General features: G+C 35.4%; 1 long non-coding RNA gene across 1 annotated transcript in view; it reads right to left on the reverse strand.

The window, feature by feature from the left end:
- Positions 1-700: 700 nt before the first annotated feature.
- Positions 701-19,151, reverse strand: part of LOC119509246 — a 335,151-nt gene continuing 316,700 nt past the window's right edge. The window contains exon 3 of the long non-coding RNA XR_005211657.1: positions 701-819. This is a non-coding gene — a long non-coding RNA (uncharacterized LOC119509246). The remainder of the gene's footprint in view (positions 820-19,151) is intronic.

Consider the following 19,151-nt stretch of genomic DNA (forward strand, 5'->3'; position numbering starts at 1 on the left):
AAGCCCCATGTATCACATCATATGTTATATTATTAAAAATAGAAGTTTGAGAGAAATGAACCTAAGCATTTCTCCACAGCCAATTTCCACTAGACAGCTATTCCAGAAACGCATTATATAACATCACTAAGGGGAAAAATGTAGGTGAACAACATAAACAGATTTGAAAAGCCTGTATTGGCAAATCTTGTTGCCACTCAGATTTTGCTGGCTAAATATGATTAACTGAATAAATAATAGCATTTGTAAGCAATGTTTACTATGTACTATGGGGATCTAGAAGACATGTAATTTCTTTAAAATTATCATACTATTGTTCTCTAAATGGATGACATCTAGTAATTGGTAGAATTTTAAATCAGCTGACCTTTATGTCCATATTGAGAGAGAATTAGAATTAGGGCAAGGGCTGGAGAGGCAAAAGTCAAATTCCCAAAAGCCTCAGGCCTCGAGGAGAAAGATATCTCTGAGAATAGCAATAAACAACACTAGGGGCCAAAGGCCCCCCACCTGAGTGAGTCATCTACAGAGAAGGGTGGAGCCCACTGACCCACCCAAATGCACTATCTACCACCAGGCACAGCCCTGGAGAGAAGGGAGGGTAGGAGAAAGAGCCCAACAGGAAAGGGAGGGGGGTGAATAAGTAAAGCTAATCTATAAAAGCAAATGGTCCCACATTGCGGGGGCCTCTGGCCTCTTACCCTCTCTTCTTTGCAAGTGCCGGCATGTTGTCTCATATACTTTCTTAATAAATTTTCTGCCTGCTTCCTCTATGCTGTGCTGTGTCCTTGAATTCGTTCTCGTGGCATGGCCAAGAACCTAGGAAGCCGAATCAGCAACAATATGATCAGATAATTTGTTAAAACATTACAGTCTTTCAAGTAGAAAACAATAAGAATGAATAACAAACTTAATGCTTTGTGGGTCAAGCCAGGCCCAAATACTATTGCATTTTGCTCATTGCTAATACTTTCCTGGAGCACTGAAGAGTTCTGCTGAACTTGCCACTCTGAAAGCTAGTCAGTACTCTGTTTTTGAGGGGTATGGGTTTCCTATTACGTGGTATCAGATGAGAGTTTACATTGTTTTAAATAAATAGTTTTGTTGCTGCCTTATTTTCCAATAATTCTATATAGTTCTAATTCTCCTGAATCTTTATTCATAGGCTTATTGAAGGGACGGAATACTTTTGAGGATGCCAAAAGGAAGAAGACATGAATATGCAAAACAGAATTTTGCCCAAACTGGGTTGAATGGTAATATGTTTTATCTAATGTTTACCATCCTGTCTTTAATCAATGAATATTTAACACATATGATGAACCAGTCACTATGCGAGGCACTGCAGAGAGAGAATATTGAGTATCCCTACCTTTAGGGAGACAAGTGACATCACATAATCTCAGAAAACACAAAACTGGAACCATGAGAACTGCTAAGAAAGAGAAGCCCCTGCTGCTAAAAGCATGCATAATAATAGGATCTGTCTTAATCAGGGATGAGAGAGAAAGCTTCTCTGAGGAAGCGACAATTAAACGGAGATCTAAAGATTAGTAACCAGGCAAAGAGAGGAAGGAAGAACTTCTAGGCAAACAGGAAAAAAAAGCTTGTAAGAAAGTTCAGGTGAAAGCAGGTGTGACTGGAAGAGACAAAACCAGGAAGATCTTCCCAAGGTCTCAGAGATAGGTCAAAAACATGGTGATAATCCATTAAATAATAATAGAGAAGGCTCAGTTCTAACAACTAAGGGGTTCTATCTCATAGAGGACACACAGACATACCAAGTTCTGCTCTGTCTTTGCACTGATTTCTTTATCCATAAACCATCGCAGAGAGGGGGCAAAAATAATTATATATTGCTTAGAGATTGCAAAATATTGAGTAATAAGTAAATAAATAAAATCACAGGCCTGTACAAATAAAGCTAAAACATCCTTTTTAACTAATTAAAAAGATATAAAGAAAATGAAAATACCAATCATGTTCTAGGTTGAAAAAAATTATTGTCATAATCCTCCTGAAAACAGCAGCCTGGGAATAAACAAATAGGTGAGTGGTACTGGAATAGGAATAAACAAATTGACCAGTGGAACACAATAAAGAGTTCAGAAATAGGTCCTTGGATTTATAGGAAAGTCATAAATGATAAAGTTAATAGACATGCTTTAAAAATCCAGATGTATTAAAGATCTAAATCCATTTATTCAACTGTTCACTCAATCAAATATTTACTGAGGACCTAATGTATGTAGTTCAGGCACTTTTCTAGTAATTGCAAATACAATGATGGAAGAGGTAGACTAGGTCCCTGTCTTAGGGAAATTAAATCTAGGAGGAGAGATAGACAATAATCTCAGAAACAAAGACATGCATGACATAATGTCACATAGACAGAGAGTGCAGGGGGTGGTGGTTACTCACTTCAGTAGAATACCCTTTAATAGCATAACTTTTCTGAGGAAGCAACATCTGAGCTGAGACCTGAATGAAGCAAGAAGGAAAGATTTATGAGCATGTGTTGAAAGAGCATGTCAACCAGAGGGAACAACAAATACAAGCATCTGAAGAGGAATAAGCCTGGTGTATTTGCAGAACAAAAAGGGGTGAGGGTGGGAGGGAGTGGCTGGAATGCAGCTGGAACAAGAGTTTTAGGGTACAGGTTGAAAAGGTGGGGAGGGCCCAGAACATGCAGGGACTCATAAATCATAGCAAGAGCTTGGATTTTATGCTAAATGAAAGTGAAAATCATGAGCGGGTTTTGAGCTGTTATACACGATCTGCATTTTACAGAGATAATTATGGCTGCTCTACTGAGGATGAATTTGGGAGGTAAGAATAGGTCTATATAAGTCTCGGGTCCAAAGTCAAGCAAAGAAATAGTCTCAAAAAGGAGAGTGACCGACTCTGTCAAATGCTTCTGACAGATGACAGGTATGAAAGTCTGACTGGAGCAAGTTCAAGAGAGAATGTAAATGTAAAATAATTAACAGCAAATATTTTATAAGAAATACAACGACATATACCCAGATGCTAGTGTTAGATCCCAGAAGAAGAAATTAACATGTAGAAGGAATTTCTGACCCAGGGGCCCCACAGCTTATCTCACAGAAAACAGGTGCCCCATAAACTAAAGAATGAAGGCTGGAATGAAGGTTCCAGCCACAGTGGCACCTCAAAGGCAGGTAAGGCAAGGTCAGACAGGTCCATAAGACGAACATCCAAAATGGCCTGCTCTCCCTAGCTAGATAATGCAGCTGCTTTCCTAAAAAGAATATTGTCTCAGAACTCTACCAACCAATCAGCCCGAAACTAGATAAGCACTTACCCAGTCGAGGCACAGAACACCACAGCAGGCACCCTTCCCAACGTGGGTTCCTTTTTTTGTTAAAAAATGCTGCTCTCAGATAGAGAGCTGGAGCCATTATCTATCTTTCTTTCTTTTCGCTGGCTCCCACCTGCTTTCTTCCTCTAATAAATCTTAAACTTTATACTTAAACTTTGACTTGCTGCGTTGTGTGGATTCCTGAACGACTCCGACCTAACAGCTATAATGGAATATTATTGTCTATTTGACAATAAAACAATAAAATAAAAAACTTTTCAAAAGCAAAAAATACAACACATAGAGCCAAAAGACAAAAAATAAATTACAAAGATATTGTCAACAAACATTAATATCTACAATATAAAAAGAACTTTCAGAAATCAATAAGAGAAAAGAAAACCAAAAGAAAAAATTGAGTAAAGGTTATGAATTGGAAATTGTCACATAAGGGCAATTTAAACATCCATTAAACATATGAATAGAATCTTCTCAACCTTACCAGTGGTGAAGGATAATGAAAATAAATAAATAAATAAAAGGCATGCTTTTAGCTGGAAAACTATAATGTTAAAAAAAATCTGATATTATCTAATAAAGTTTAAAATATACTTATCTTTTATCACACTTATTCTGAATCTAGGAATCTATCTACCTCAAAGTGAAAAAAAATCGAGTGGGAGATAATTGAATAAACTGTGGTTCATACACCCACAGAGCATCCTACGTACTTTTTAAAAATGTGTTAGATCTATACCAGCTGACTGGGAAGGTTTTCTATAATGTGTTAAGTGAGAAAAGTAAGTCATAAAGAAAGTTTATACAAAATGATTTATATGGTATATATGAAAGATTGCCACCAAAGCATTAATGATGCAAATGTGACATGGAGGGATTTCCAGTGATTTTTCACATTTTTTTATATTTCAGGGGGAAATTACTACAACACATTTCAAATATAATTTGTCACAAAAATAGTAAATACTAGTTATAATGAACCGCAATTTTAAAAAATTACCCAGTCATACATACTTAGACCAACAACTACAGAGTGTAAATATGTAACTTGCTACTTAACATTTATATTTAATCCTGCAAACTTCTTTTATTTATGTAATTTTATTGAATTCTCAAAATAGCTGACAAGCAGTGGATATATTACCATTTCCTTCAGAGAATATGTAGAATGGTGCAACTGCCCTGGAAGACAGCTTAGCGGTTCTCACGAAGCTAAGTAAACAATTGCTATATGATCCAGCAATCCCATTACTAGGTATGTACTCAGGGAAACTGAAGGCAGGGAAACCAATGGACATTTGTACACCAAAGTTTATAGTAGCATTATTCATGATTGCCAAGAGATGGAAACAGCCCAAATATCCATCAATATTTGAGTGGATAAAAAAAACTGTGGTATATACATACAATGGAATATTACACAGCTGGAAGAATAAAGTCATGATGCATGTAATAACTTGGATGAACCTTGAGGATATTTTGGTGAGCGAAATTAGCCAGAAACAAAAGGACTATCTGCTTTCACTAACATGAGCTAACTATAAATGAGCAAACTCCAAGAGTTAAAGTTGAGAACACAGGTTATCAGGAGATAGAAAGAGGGCAGAGATTGGACATTTGATGCTGAAGGAGTACAGAATGTTCAACAGGATTAATTCTAAAGATCCAGAAATGGATAGCACAATATTATCTGATGGTAGCACAATACTGTAAGTATAAAGAACAAAGCTGAGTGTGAGTATAGTTGAAAGAGGAAGGCTGGGAGTGAGGGGGGGCGGGGTGGGTGGGGAATGTAAAACACCAGAAGGATAGGGGATAAAAACTGGGGCTGTATAACTTAGAAAAACCTAGAGTGGACAATGATGGTGATTAAGTATAGAAATATAAGAAAGTTTTCACATGAGGGAGAAAAATGAATGTCACCATTGCAAGATGTTGAAAATGGGATGGTATATGGAAAAAATACAATCAATGCAAACTAGAGTTTATAGTCAATAATAACATCGTAATATTCTTCCATTAATTGTAACAAAGGCAATATGCCAAAAATAAATGTCAATAAGAGGGGGATATATGGTAGGGGTACAGGATTCTTATTGTTGATTTGATTGTCTCTCCTTTTAAATTTTTTATTCTTTATTTAAAAAATTTTTCTTCTTCTTTCTTCATGGAAGAAATGGAAATATTCTCATATAGATTGTGGTGGTGAATGCATAATTATGTGATTATACCAGGAGCCATTGATAGTTCACTTAGGATGGATTGTATGATGTCTGAGTGAAACTGTTTAAAAAATAGAAAGATACAAGTGCTGGAGAAGATGTGGAGAGAGAGAGATATTATTTGTTGTTGGTGGGGAAGTAGAACAGTGCAGCCCCTCTGGAGGGCAGTGTGGTAGTTCCACAGGGGCTAAGTATAGGGTTGCCACATGATCTTGCAACCCCGTTATTAGACAAAGACTCAAATGAACTGAAAGGAGGGACATGAATAGACATTTGCACACTGATGTTTATGGCAGCATTTTTCACAATTTTCAACAGAAGTACGTGGCCTAAGGTTACATCAATGGATGAACAGAGGGGTGAACTGTGGTGTACACATACAACAGAATATTGAGCAGTTGCAAGAAGGACTGAAGTTGTGAGTCATGTAATGAGGTGAATGAAACTTGAGGACATTGTGTTGTGTGAAATAAGCCAGAAATGAAAGAACAAATATTGTGAGTCCTCACTAATATAAACTAAACATAATGAGGAAACACTGAGAATTGAATTCAAGAGCATACGTTGTCAGGGGATAGAACAGGGGCAGAGATTGGGTAATGGATGATTAAGGAGTACAGAATGTTCAATAAGGGTTATTGTAAGCGTTCTCAGATTGTAAGCTCTTACAGCAGTCACATCTATTCCTGAGTTATCAGTGTTATTTCTAAACTCTGAGATGCTGGGCCCTTTGGGTATAACCTGGTAGCTCCCTGGAAATTTGGGTATCTGTGTGACACCTGCGACTCAGAGTTAGAGTTCTGCAGCTCTGAAAGTCAGCATAACTCCCTACAGCACCTTTTAAAGAAGGTGTAAAAGAGATCAGACTACAATTAGAGATATGACTGAAACACACTTGGTTGGGACTAAGGACTAAGGTAAATTAGAATACAGAGTAAAGGATTATATCGACTGTATTTTAAAACTTCAACTTCTGTGTGTGACCAAAGGAAGAAAGGCTTCTTTGGTACAAAATTTATATTTTCTGCAATACACTATTGAATTTAACTTGTCTAGTGAGTTTATTTAAACAACTTAATTACATGGAACCTAGAATAGGGAATGAGATCTTGTTATTGTGTACAGGCTAATGTAATACTCCAATACATCCAGAAAATTTGGGGCAGAAAATAAAGTATTTGCAAAGTCCCCTTGAGGGACTGGAGAAAAACTGTGGAAACGTTAAACTTTCCCACCTGGGGAATTCCTGCTATTCTCCTAAGCAATAGGAACTCCCAATTTAATAAGCCAAGCCCTCAATCCAGAGGCCTGCCCTTATGAAACATCTCTCTCCAATGGCAAAGCTAAGCCTACTTATAACTATGCCAAAGAGTCACCCCCCAGAGAACCTCTTTTTTTGCTCAGATGTGGCCTGTATCTCTAAGCCAACTCTGCAAATAAACTCACTATCTTATCCCCTATGTGGAACACAACTACCAGAGCCTGTAAGTCTCCCTGGCAACAAGGGACAGGATTCCCAGGGATGAGTCTGGCCCTGATATCATGGGATTGAGAATGCCTTCTTGATCAAAAGGGGGAAAAGAAATGAAACAAAGTATAGTTTCAGTGGCTGAGAGATTTCAAATAGAGTCAAGAGGTCATTCTGGAAGTTATTCTTATGCATTATATAGCTATTCCTTTAAGTTTCTAGTGTATTAGAATAGCTAGAAGGAAATATCTGAAATTGTTGAACTGTAATCCAGTAGCCTTGATTCTTGAAGATGATTATATAACTAGATAGCTTTTATTGTGTGACCATGTGAAAACCTTGTGACTGACACTCTTTGGATCCAGTGTATGGGCAGGTAAGTAATAAAATAAATACAAAAATAAATAAATAAGGGGGGGGATAAGGGGTATGGGATGTTTTGGTTGTTCTTTTTTATTTTTATTTATTTATTCATCTACTTATTTATTAATTTATTTTTTTGGAGTAATGAAAATGTTCTAAAATTGATTGTGGTGATGAATACACAACTATGTGGTGATACCTTGAGACACTGATTGTATACTTTGGATGGATTATACGGTATGTGAATATGACTCAATAAAATTGTTATTTATAAAAAAAACAAAAACAAAACTAGGAGCTGGGGAAAGGATTGGGTGATTTGTAGGGTAGGTGACCCAAATCATTTCATTCCTAAATGAATGCTTTCACATTAACTGCTGTTGCCTAAATTTTCCCCATCAGTAAACTTCCCTCTACCTTTCTACGCAATTTATGGTTACTAGCAAGGGTTAGAAAGCTAGTCATCTAAAGTCTTATCTAGCATATTTAGCCTTGCATTGAATGAGTGGCAAAGCAAACAATGTTCAACAATTACTTTTCTATCTGATGATCATTAGTAAAAGAGTACAGTAAAATGCTTCCTTGATCAAGTGTTTTCATTCAAAATAGTGGTCTGTATTAGGATGGAACCCTATCCCTAATATTTCCATCATGGTGGGATTTCTAAGAATAGCCCCCTTGCCCTTCACTCAGTTGTCCCTAGGGGAGGATGAATGACTTACCTGATTGGTAAGTTCCAGAAAAGAAAATGGGCATGCAGGTCTCAGGTACTTGTCAGTGCTCATTTATGGAGAAGGTGCACTAAGATTTCTTTTCTTCAGCCTTGTAGGTAAAGGCTACTGTCCTCTTGATGTCTGTCTAATTCATGGGTGAAATGTTTGCAAACCCTAAAAATTAAGCCAGGTTCTCTAACCTAACTCTTTGCAGTAATAAAGCTGATACTTTCATCTCTCCTGCCCATCTTTCATCATGTTCAAATTATGGGAAGAAAAAAAAAAAGAGGTATGATTAATTGGCCCCCTAAAATGTGAATATCTGATTATTTAGACCAGGAGCCTTTGGAATCATACATAAACACTGGTGTTTGCAGAACAAAGTAACATCTGTTGGAGACTGAGACTTTGATGTAGCCAGGGTGCTCTGCTTTAGGCCATGGACTTTATCAAACAGGGTCATAAAAGTTCTCCAAAATAATTGTTTGCAACACACTGTATTGCATTACACAGCTGGTTTATACTCTAGTGTTTGTGGCTTGTTTCAGATTTATCTGGATGAACAACTTTAGCCTTTGGCTTTGTGAGCATGGGCAATACAAGAATTTGATTGTATTGGGTTAAATTTTTCTGAAGGTGAATGGCTATTTTAAATGAGCAAGGATCTAACAAGGCCTTAACAAACACAAAAGTATAGCTCTTAATACGTAAGCTCAGCTGAGGCAAAATTTGTTTATAGGAAAATAAATTCTTTGAGTATACAGGACTCTTAGGCATTAAAGAACAAGAACATTTTGCTGCTTTTATTATGCTTCACAGCTAAATATGTAGATCAGGATGCTAGACTTTAATCTTCGTAGACAAATGAGTTCTGTACATCCTACAGAAGACTAGTCAGGTTCCAGATTTACATTTTAGTGGCAGCCATGGCAGGTTATGCTAGGGAGCCTATGTTGTTAGGTCCAAATATTGAGCCTCCATTCCTATCACTGTGTTTTCTGGAGCCCATAGTGCAAGAAATGGAGTGACCAAGGATAGAGAATAAGCTATACCATCAACCTGATTGTTGAGTGCCTCCTCTACAGTGCATGCTTTTGGAGGCATCCAAACACTTTGGACCAACTCTTAAAGGTCCATCCACACTTTCTCCATACTATCATGTATCTAATCTTCCAACTTGTTCCTTTCAGGCCCTGGTTAACTGCCAAGCTCTCACCTTTGCCAAAAATACACGCATATCCATATATCAGACAACTTCTCCACCATAAAAAGTTGATGACCAGTTGTTCTATTAAAAACTCTGCCCCACTGGAAGGATTCCCCCTTACCACTGTTCTTCAGGACCATCCCCTGAGGTTTTATTGAAATGGGAGTCCATTTTTCAGCTTATATCAGAATATTGAACAGACTCATCCAATATTTCTTGGATTTCTTGAAAATCAGGCCAGGATTTCTTCCCACTGTGTTAGCTGGTCATGAGGAACTCTAATGAATACATAGTTTTTAGCTGAGGGAGAAAGAGAGCTGACAGAGGAATGTGACGTGGAGGACTGAGTTCATGAATCTGGATAGTGTTCATGTATCTGAATAGTGTGCTCTGGATGTTGTCAGAGCTGAAATATGCTATAATAAATATATGATGGATTGCTGTCATGATCATCCAACTTGATGACCATGGTGGATCTGCTAAATTCCAATCCATGATAGGCAGCTCTGTTCACACAGTAACTTAGTGCCCCGGGGTCCAATGCTCAGTCATGACTTGCCCCCAAGTCATGGTAGAAGTTGCTTTTTAAATGGTGAGCCTTTCTCTGCTGCATAGGCATGGCTTTGCTCCACAACCTGCTGCAGAACTCTCTCAAACTTTGGGCTCCACTCACAACTGCCATCATTCAGAGTCATCTGACAAATGGGTCTGAAAAGTATCCCTTGAAAATCCAAGGAGTCTAACGAAAAATTAAACCTATTTCTTCTTAGTAGGAGACATAAGATGAAATAATGTGTCCTTTCCATTTAGGGAGCTGTCAGGCATACCCAAAGTTCTCAGACTTTTACCAATATGCTCAGAACCATGTGCTTTTATTCATAGTGTTCCCTAATTCCAGAACACTAGTGAAATACTTAATCTCCAAGACCCAATTCCATCATGAAGCATTCTATCCCTGCCCCTATCAGAATTAATCATTCAGTATATTCCTATAATGGCACAGTATATTCCTGTTATGACATTTCTTGAGGATGTACTATAACCTGTTATATAATAACCAGTTATTAAAATCAGAGAACGAGATAGCATTTTTATTCTATTGAATATAGTGCATGCCTCTGACCCTCATTGGGTCATTATGTGTCTTTTTATAGCTCCCTCCTTGTCATATCTAGGATGGTATGTTGCATATAAAAAGGGCTCAATAAATCATTTATAAATGTGTATTGAATGAACAAAAGGCATATCACATTTCCAAAGGGGAAGTGAATAAGAGCTGGTACATGTTACCAATTTAGCCTGTAGCACTCTTGGGTTTTTGCCCCCTCATCAGATAGAGGACAGGACAGTGATAGTGACATAGGGAAAAGAAACAGGCAGTTGTCACAGGAACTGCCACTAGTTCAAGTGAGCTGGCTTGAACACAGAACCAGGAGAAGCCTGTTCAATGGTTTAGGCCACCATGTTTTCAAATAACTAACCATTCACTGTTCATCATGAAAGAAAGACTGACATCATTTAGTAATCAGAGAAAATTGATTATGGTCACTGAAGGACATACTTATTAATCAAGTGGTAAAAATTTATCCAAATCTTTGTTCATCAACGGTATCAAAAAGAATCAAACACAAAGGATAATGATAACTGAAAAGAGAAAAAGAATACCTTTGAAAGCTGAAAATTGCAATTGGGGAAGTAGGTTGCTAGTTTTTATCATTCTTCCATTTCTCTTACTCAGTTGGAAAAACCAAGCAGAAACCCCAGGACCTTTATACTATATTTGATGAAGGCAAAGATTTTGAACCACAAGAATTCCTTTATTAAAAGACAAATTGAATTTCATCAAAATTAGCCAGTACTGTTTTAAAGATTGAATTTATTAGAAACAATTACCTATGAAAATATCCAGTAGAAAGTACTCAAAATATATTAGTTTTAGTTTTCTCTTTTTAAGTTTAGAAACCTATTTAATAAAATCGAGTCAGCAAAAGATAGTTCAGTCTTTTATCCATTAGCTTAAGTATATCTTTCCATTAATATAAAGATATAATTAGTTTAGCAGGTAAATAGATCCTTACTCAGAATTCATATTTTTAATGTGAAGTTGTGACAACCTATATTTACACTGCAATTATCAGCTTGTTAAATGTACTGTTCACCTGCCTTAGGGAACTTAAAGCAGCTAAGTGTATTATCCAAAATGCTAGATCAGAAAAGAATCAAAGAGATACCCACGGATTTGAAAGAGCACATGAAGTATTTTATTGTGACAGTATTGCCAAGACCACAAGAAAAGGGCTTTAAATTGCCCAGGTTCCAACACATTTGTAATAATTGTTTTAATTCTTAAACGGTCTCTTACCCTACAACACTACAGAAACCAGATCATGAATCCTCCAAAATTCCACTAAAGTAGGTTATTTATTCATTTCTAGTTCTATCAAATTTTCTGGATAACAAAAAAGTAGCAGACAAACAGAAATATGGTCAATTGCAGGAAATTAAAGTTGGGAACTTTCATGACAGTATGATAACCAAAAATAACACAAAATGTTTACTTCAAATAATCTATTTTAAATGGCCACTTATATCAATTTTCTTCCCATAAATGGAAATATATAAATAGAAAATATAGAAAATGATCCCCTATGGATAAAATCAAATGCCCATCAAATGCCCTTCTTTGTTATCTAATAGTAAGTTATCTACTGATAGCTAAATATTATCATTTTGATTCAACTGTATGTAGGAAAGGTATTATATTTTAGTCTTATTCATTTGTGTTGTAAAATTATTCTGCAGGTAAATTCTCATGGCTCCACATATCTTCAGAGTGAAGCTCCCACATTTTAGATTAAGAAGCAGGTGTTCAGAGAACAATTTTGCCAAGGTTCCTTAGAGATGGGCCCAGGATTAGAATCCAGCTCTCTGTATCACCTACCAGTCCTTTGCTCTCTCAACTGATCAAGGTTATTTCTGAGGAGAAATAGAAAACCAACCTCCTCAAAGTATTTTGAGAAGTTGATTTCAAATTATTAACTATTTTATTATAATTACCTATGGGAATAGTGGGCTGCAATAGCAAAGCTGAAGTCATGACATTTTTCTTTTTTCCCTTCCCCACTCCCCACATTCTATCCTCCCACCAGAGCCACCTTTTCATATCCACAGCCACTGGTTCTTGGTCTCCTCTAGCTATTAACTGTCTATAACTGCCAGTAAGATACTAGCAAATGAGGTTTTTATTTAAATTTCATGAGTCTAAAACAAACAAAAGCCATTAAGACCCAAATAAGTCAACATGAAATGGTGCAATTTTAAAAGCACTGGCAATCTATCAGCATATTTTGGATGTAGGGTTCTATTAAAAGAATAAGACTACAGCTGGTATGAAAATTTGGTATAAAAACATTCCTACAATTTGTGATTTGCCATCTAAGAACTGGTGATGTCTCTGCATTACATAAATCCATCCATCTAAGGCACTTAGAATTGGATCTGGAACATGGCAAACCTTTCATAAGTGTTAACTATGAGCTATAAAATCTGTTCACACCTAAAAAATCCTTCAGGATTCTGTCAGTTTATCTTACCTTCTATTATTTGTTTGGAATTATAGAATTCATGCATCCTATAAATAATCAAAGCAAAACAGAATATCTACAGGAAATGTGAGACTCTCCCTTTACCCCCCTTTTCATATAGGATTATACTGAATTTATAGGTTAAAACAGGAAGAATTGACATCTATACAATGAGGAATCTTCTTATCCAAAAACAAGATAAATTTTCCCATATATTCAATATCTCAACTCAGTAAAATTACAAATTTTTTTCATAGAGATTCTATACATCTCTTATTAAATTTATTCTTGTTTGTATGATCTTGTTTGGTATATTTCCTAACAGGTTATTGTTTGTATATAGGAAAACTATTAATATTTGTAAATTTTATGTATCTGATCTTGTATTTGAATTTTCTTATTGTGAGTTTTAGTCAACTCTCTCATATGATTGCATATAATCGTATTATCTGCAAATAAGGATAAATTTGCCTATTTTCTAAGTTTTAACATTAATTCTTTCTCTTGCCTAATTATATTTGCCAACTCTTCCAGAACCATGATAAATAATAATAGTGATAAAGGCATTCTAATTTATTGACAATAATTTAGAATGTTTTACCATTAAGACTGATGGAGACATTTGGCTTGTGATTTATTTTCTTTCCATAATAAAGATACATTGATGAACATTTTAATTTATTAAAGTTTTTATCAAAAATGATGTCAAATTTGTCAAGTCTTTTCAAGTATTCAAGAAAATTATAAGTTTTTTTCTCCCTTGACCTATTAATATGGTGAATAATACGAGAGTATTTCTGAGCAGTAAAGCATCTTTGTCTTTCTCAGATAACTGTTGTTCAAGTATTACTTTTCTAATTGTAAGAAGAAAATTATTTATTAGGATCCATTTACTTATATTATACTTGAGAATTTTTAAACAGTAAGTAAGATTGGCCCACATCTTCTTTTTTGTGCTCTCTTTGTCATATTTTGGTTCAATGTGATGTTGGAAAGTTTGGACTCTCCTCTCTCAGCTCTGGAAAGAGAAATAGCATGATAACCCTTTGAACCTGGAAGATGTGATGGAATTCACCTATTTAATTGCTTGTCTTAGAACTCTATGGAGGGGGACTCTTGAACCACTTTGTCCATTTCTTCTATGGTAGTCTCTAATTTTCAATCTTTGAAATTCAGTTTGGGTACTCTAAAATTAACTAGAAAATTATCTTTTTCATTCAGCTCACAAAATTTATTTACATAGGGTTAAGCAAATTATTCTTCTGGAATTCTTTCAATTTCATTTGCATAAAAGATTTAGAAATTGTTTTTCTAACTTGGTACTTTTATTTTTTTTTTAAATGAAGATAACTAATGGATTGCTTGGTTTATTGTTGCATATCTTTTCAAAAACCAGTTCTATTTATTATTCTATGCTCTACTTCATTTATCTTTGCTTTATCTATTTAATTCTTTGGTTTTTTTCATTGTTGTTTGGTTTTTGGTTTCTTATGTGTTCCTTTTCTAATTTTGTGAGTTGAGTGGTAGTTCAATTATTTCCATTTTCTATCTCTTACTAATATGCATCAGAGGGTTTTGTATTTTCCTCTGAGCAGACATTAATCATACAGTATAAGTTACGATACCCAGTGTTTTAATTATCCTCATTTTCTAGGTATGTCCAAATTTGTTTTGAGAATCTGCTCAGAGATGCAAAAAAAATGTTGTTTAACAGAGATCCTTTGCATTTATTTGTTTTTCTTAATTTCTAAGCAGTTGGGATTTCAGGTTTCTATTTTTGATGTTTATTTTATTTTTATTCCATCATGGTCTATACCATTTTTACCATTGAAATTTATCAACATCGCTTTGAGGCCTAACACGTGGTCAAATTTGCAAACCTATCTTTAGTCTCTGGATACTGGGTATAAATTTTGATATTTTTATTGGAGCTATCTTATTCATCACTATTTATATTCTATATGCATCAGTATTTTTCAACTACTTCATTTGTCACGTTGTATTTCTAATTTCCTGCAGCTTTTGCTTTACAAATGTTATGCTGTGTTGTGGTACATTAAATTCATGTCAGAGCCTCCTTGTGACTGACCCCTCTTTGTGTTGCTGAATATGTTTCATCTTGAATTCAACCTTCTCTGATATTTGTTTTCCTGGTGTATTTTTGGCTTTCCCTGTACATTCAAACCTTTATTTTGCTTGACTTTTTTTTTCACCTTACCATACTCTGATCTATTTGACTCTTTTGAACTCTAATTTCAATTAAACTATAACCCAGGAGGCTGGGTAAAATATCCATTTTTCACCACTGTATCACTCACTTCACAGTTACCACAGTATCTGGTACTTAATAATCACTGTTGAAAATGACTCCAGAGGCACTTTAATTAGATGTATCTCTATATAAAACATATACCTAGATTCCTTTAAATCCAGTCTTACAATGTCTTTTCCTAATAGTTGTTAAGCATTCCTATTTCCATTTATTGATATAGCTATGTTTAATCTACATATTGCCACTAAATTTTATTATTTTTCTTGCATTTAGTGCCTCTTTTGTTTTCCTACTTTTGCTGTATGGCCTCCATTATCTTGAGATAGAAGGAAAATCCTCCACCATCCTATTAAAAATATATAGTCTATATTTAATATTTTATTGGTTACTTCTATGACTTTTAATATACTTTCATTTGTTGATTTTTTAATATTTGAAAGTATTTTTTTCCAACATGACTGATAATGAAATTCACATATTTGTATATCTGTCCACCTTCCCTCCCCAACCTGATTTTTGTAACTTATATAAATATTTTACACTTTCAGAGTGTATAATTTTTATAATATATCTATATATGTAATATCCACATTTCCTTACTTCTGCTTTTAAATGGATTCAATGCTTATTACTAGTCCTTTCCCATTTGCATTCTACTGTCTTGAGCTTTTTTCCCCTCAATATTTTATTTGAAAAAATTTTAAGCCTATGGAAATCTGAAAGAAAGGATCAATTAACAGCCACATGCTTTTTACTTACATTCACAAATATGATTTTGTCACATTCACTTTATCCATAGATATGTGTGTGTGTGTATATATATGTATGTTATATCTTTGTTTGTTTATAGACATAATGTTACTTCATCCCTTAATATTTAACTGTCTCTGGTAAGAATAAGGAAATTCTCCAATATAGCCACAACACTATTATTCATAATACCATTTAATATCTAATCCATATTCAAAAGCTCTCAATTCTCTGGAATATCTTTGATAATTTTCTTGCCATTGTTGTTTTAGGATCCACTCTAGGTTCATGTATTACATTTGTTACTACAGCTCATAGATCTTCTTTATACTAAAACATAACCACAATTTGTTTCAATGATGTTGATTTTTTAAAGATCCAGGCCAGTTGTCATGTAGAATGTCCCAGATTCTGGAACTTACCCAATTATTTCTCTGAATGTCACTTATATTGCTCTACTATCCCCTATATTTCTTATAAATTATTTCTTTAGACTTGATTTGACTCAAATTAAATACTTTTGACAATATTTTATAAGTGATGTTGTGTTCTTTATATCACATCATATCAAGAGGCACATAATGTCACATTACCCACTGTTTAGTTTGATTCATCTCTTGATGAGTGAATTTAATTAATCAAGTAGCTTTTTGAATTTTTTCTTTTTTGAGAACTCATGGATTACATTTTAATTCCAGGATAAAAATATTTGAGTTGCACTTTTTAATTCAGATATTTACGGACATGACTCCAGAGTATTCTGGCTTTATGATGTTTATATGAAACATGCAGAGGCCAGATGAATTTCCTCCCTTAAGACAACCTGCTTTTCTTGCTTAGAGACCCAGTAAATAATAATTTAGTATCATGTTTAGTTTTTTCCTTGTGATTCTTGTACCTTTAGATTTCCCTTTTGAATCTGTACATTTTTTTTAAAGGACAGTTTCCTTCCTCCATATCTTTCTAATATTTTTTGTTTCATTTGTTATTTCTCTCCTTTAGTAATAACATTGAACATATTGTATATCCTCTGTATCTACAATTATCATTTCTTTAATGATGGGAGACAGTTCTCCATGGGTCTCCCATATTGCTGCATGTATTATAAACAAAAGCACTAACTGTCCTTTTGTTCCGGACTATTTTTTCAAGAATACGTGTATAGTAAACAGCCTAGCAAAATAGAGATACTGTCCCCTGCTAGAGCAGAAGGTAGGTTTGCTTGCTGTCTAGTACAAAGGTGATAATATCTCTCCCTAGAGCATGGGACAGGCAGATTTGCCTCTTTCCTATAATAAAAGATTTGGACTACCTAGGTTTGGGATCCCTTAGATGTGAAACAACCCACTGTATGCACAGCATCCACCTGGACCACTCTGTACCACTTTCATGGGACTTGGGGGACAGGGTAACCAACCCAGGCATGAAGCTTGTGCCACTTGCTTTATCAGTAATAAAGTCCTTTTCATCTAAACCAGGAGTCCTGTGAATTCGGCAGCATCCACAGAACTACAACAGGCACACCTTTTAACTTAAGAGGTGGGTAAAATCTGAGACCTTCACAGTGTTTGACTCTTTTCAAGCACTTTTATCATTTTGTTCTGTTTCAATGATCTTTTCTTCATGATAGTTTTCTATGACTCATATTTATTTTTTACCAGGTTATTTAATCTGGGTTTCATTATCCTCATCTGGATAATAAGAATACGAATAGTACTTACTCCATAAGGTTATTAAGATTATGGTTATAATGACCAAGATTGGTGTTATAAAATTAACTGAGTGTGGAAAACCCAGGCACAGGGCATTCACTAAGGTCCTTGAAGATTGCACACAGCAGCTTGTGTGACCTAGGCTAGGTCAGTTATGGTTTTACCTATTCTCCTTGTAATATCAGATGCTAACTATAATCTATACCTGAAACTACCTCCTCCCTGAGACTCCCTGAGATACTGTTATCTCTATAATCCTCCCCTCCTCCCTGCTGATTACAATCAACCCCTCCCTACATTGCAGGACCCTCCACTCCCTGCCTTATGCTCTCATACCCATTGTAATGTTGAGCCCTTATAACCAGCTTATTCAGCCCCTCAAAGTGCGGACTATTTCCACGTTGTGCTCTGAACACGCCACCATTCAGAGCAGCTCCTAAATTCATTCAGAAAAGCTCCTGATTTCAGAGCAACATGGCGTGACTTTCCAACCTGTAGGTAAGCCCTATAATAAAAGCTCATGTCTCAGAATGTGTCCAGTGCTTTCTTTAGTCCTTTGACTACAAAAGCCCTCTTGGGCCATGACACTGAGGTAATTAATACATATTATATAGAATAGTCACTGTCATATTGTAAGCATTCAACAAATGACTGCTAATTACATTCATAATCTTATTTTTGTTGTTTTTACTTGAGCTCTTGTATCTTTAATGGTTTTATTTTTCTTTTCCATTTATTTTGTTCTCAACCAGTTCACTTTTCTTCTTTGAACCAAAACATCCTCCCTAGAGAGAAACGGAAGATACTATTGGAAAATATATTTGCTTTTGTTTGTGAGAAACCTTAGATGCTAAAATTACAAATGTTAACTTCATTTTGTTAGCATTGGGGATTCAATGTAGGATTTAGAAATATATATGGTAGAAACATAGTTAAATAATTAACTTGGTGTTTATTTATAGCAGAACTTCTCAGCCGGCACACACCGGCACACACCAGCACACACCAGCACTGAAGCAGTTGCAAGTATGTTGCAATATTTATTCTCCTCAGCCTTTGGCTGGATACAGCTTCCTGGGGGAGACACCTCCAAACATATATGGTCTCATCTGTTTAACCCAGTATGCTGTAAAAATAATTAAGAAGTAAAAAATAGGCTTGTACATCCACAAATAATAAGTGAGCAGATAAGAGGAGCTAAGGAAAGAGAAAGGTAAAAAGAAAGGAGAAAAATCAGAGAGAGCAGTACCTCAAAAGTCAGATAGAGAGAGTTTAAGAAACAAATGGGTGGTCACTAGAGCTCAATGTTGCAGAGTTAAGTGCAAACTTACCAAGAGATTGGGTAAATTAGGCCAGTGTGGGTGACCTTTGGGAGTGCAATTTCAATCAAGTGGAAGCAACAGGAATGAAGAAACTGAAGTGAATTTCTGAATGCAGAAATTTGCATAAGAGATTTGGTAATGTAAGAACCAAGGATCCAGACCAAAGAAGGGGTTGCTTTTGTTAGTGAGAGAGACAGG

The sequence above is a fragment of the Choloepus didactylus genome, chromosome 14 (assembly GCF_015220235.1).
Source record: "Choloepus didactylus isolate mChoDid1 chromosome 14, mChoDid1.pri, whole genome shotgun sequence".
Lineage (NCBI taxonomy): Eukaryota > Metazoa > Chordata > Mammalia > Pilosa > Megalonychidae > Choloepus > Choloepus didactylus.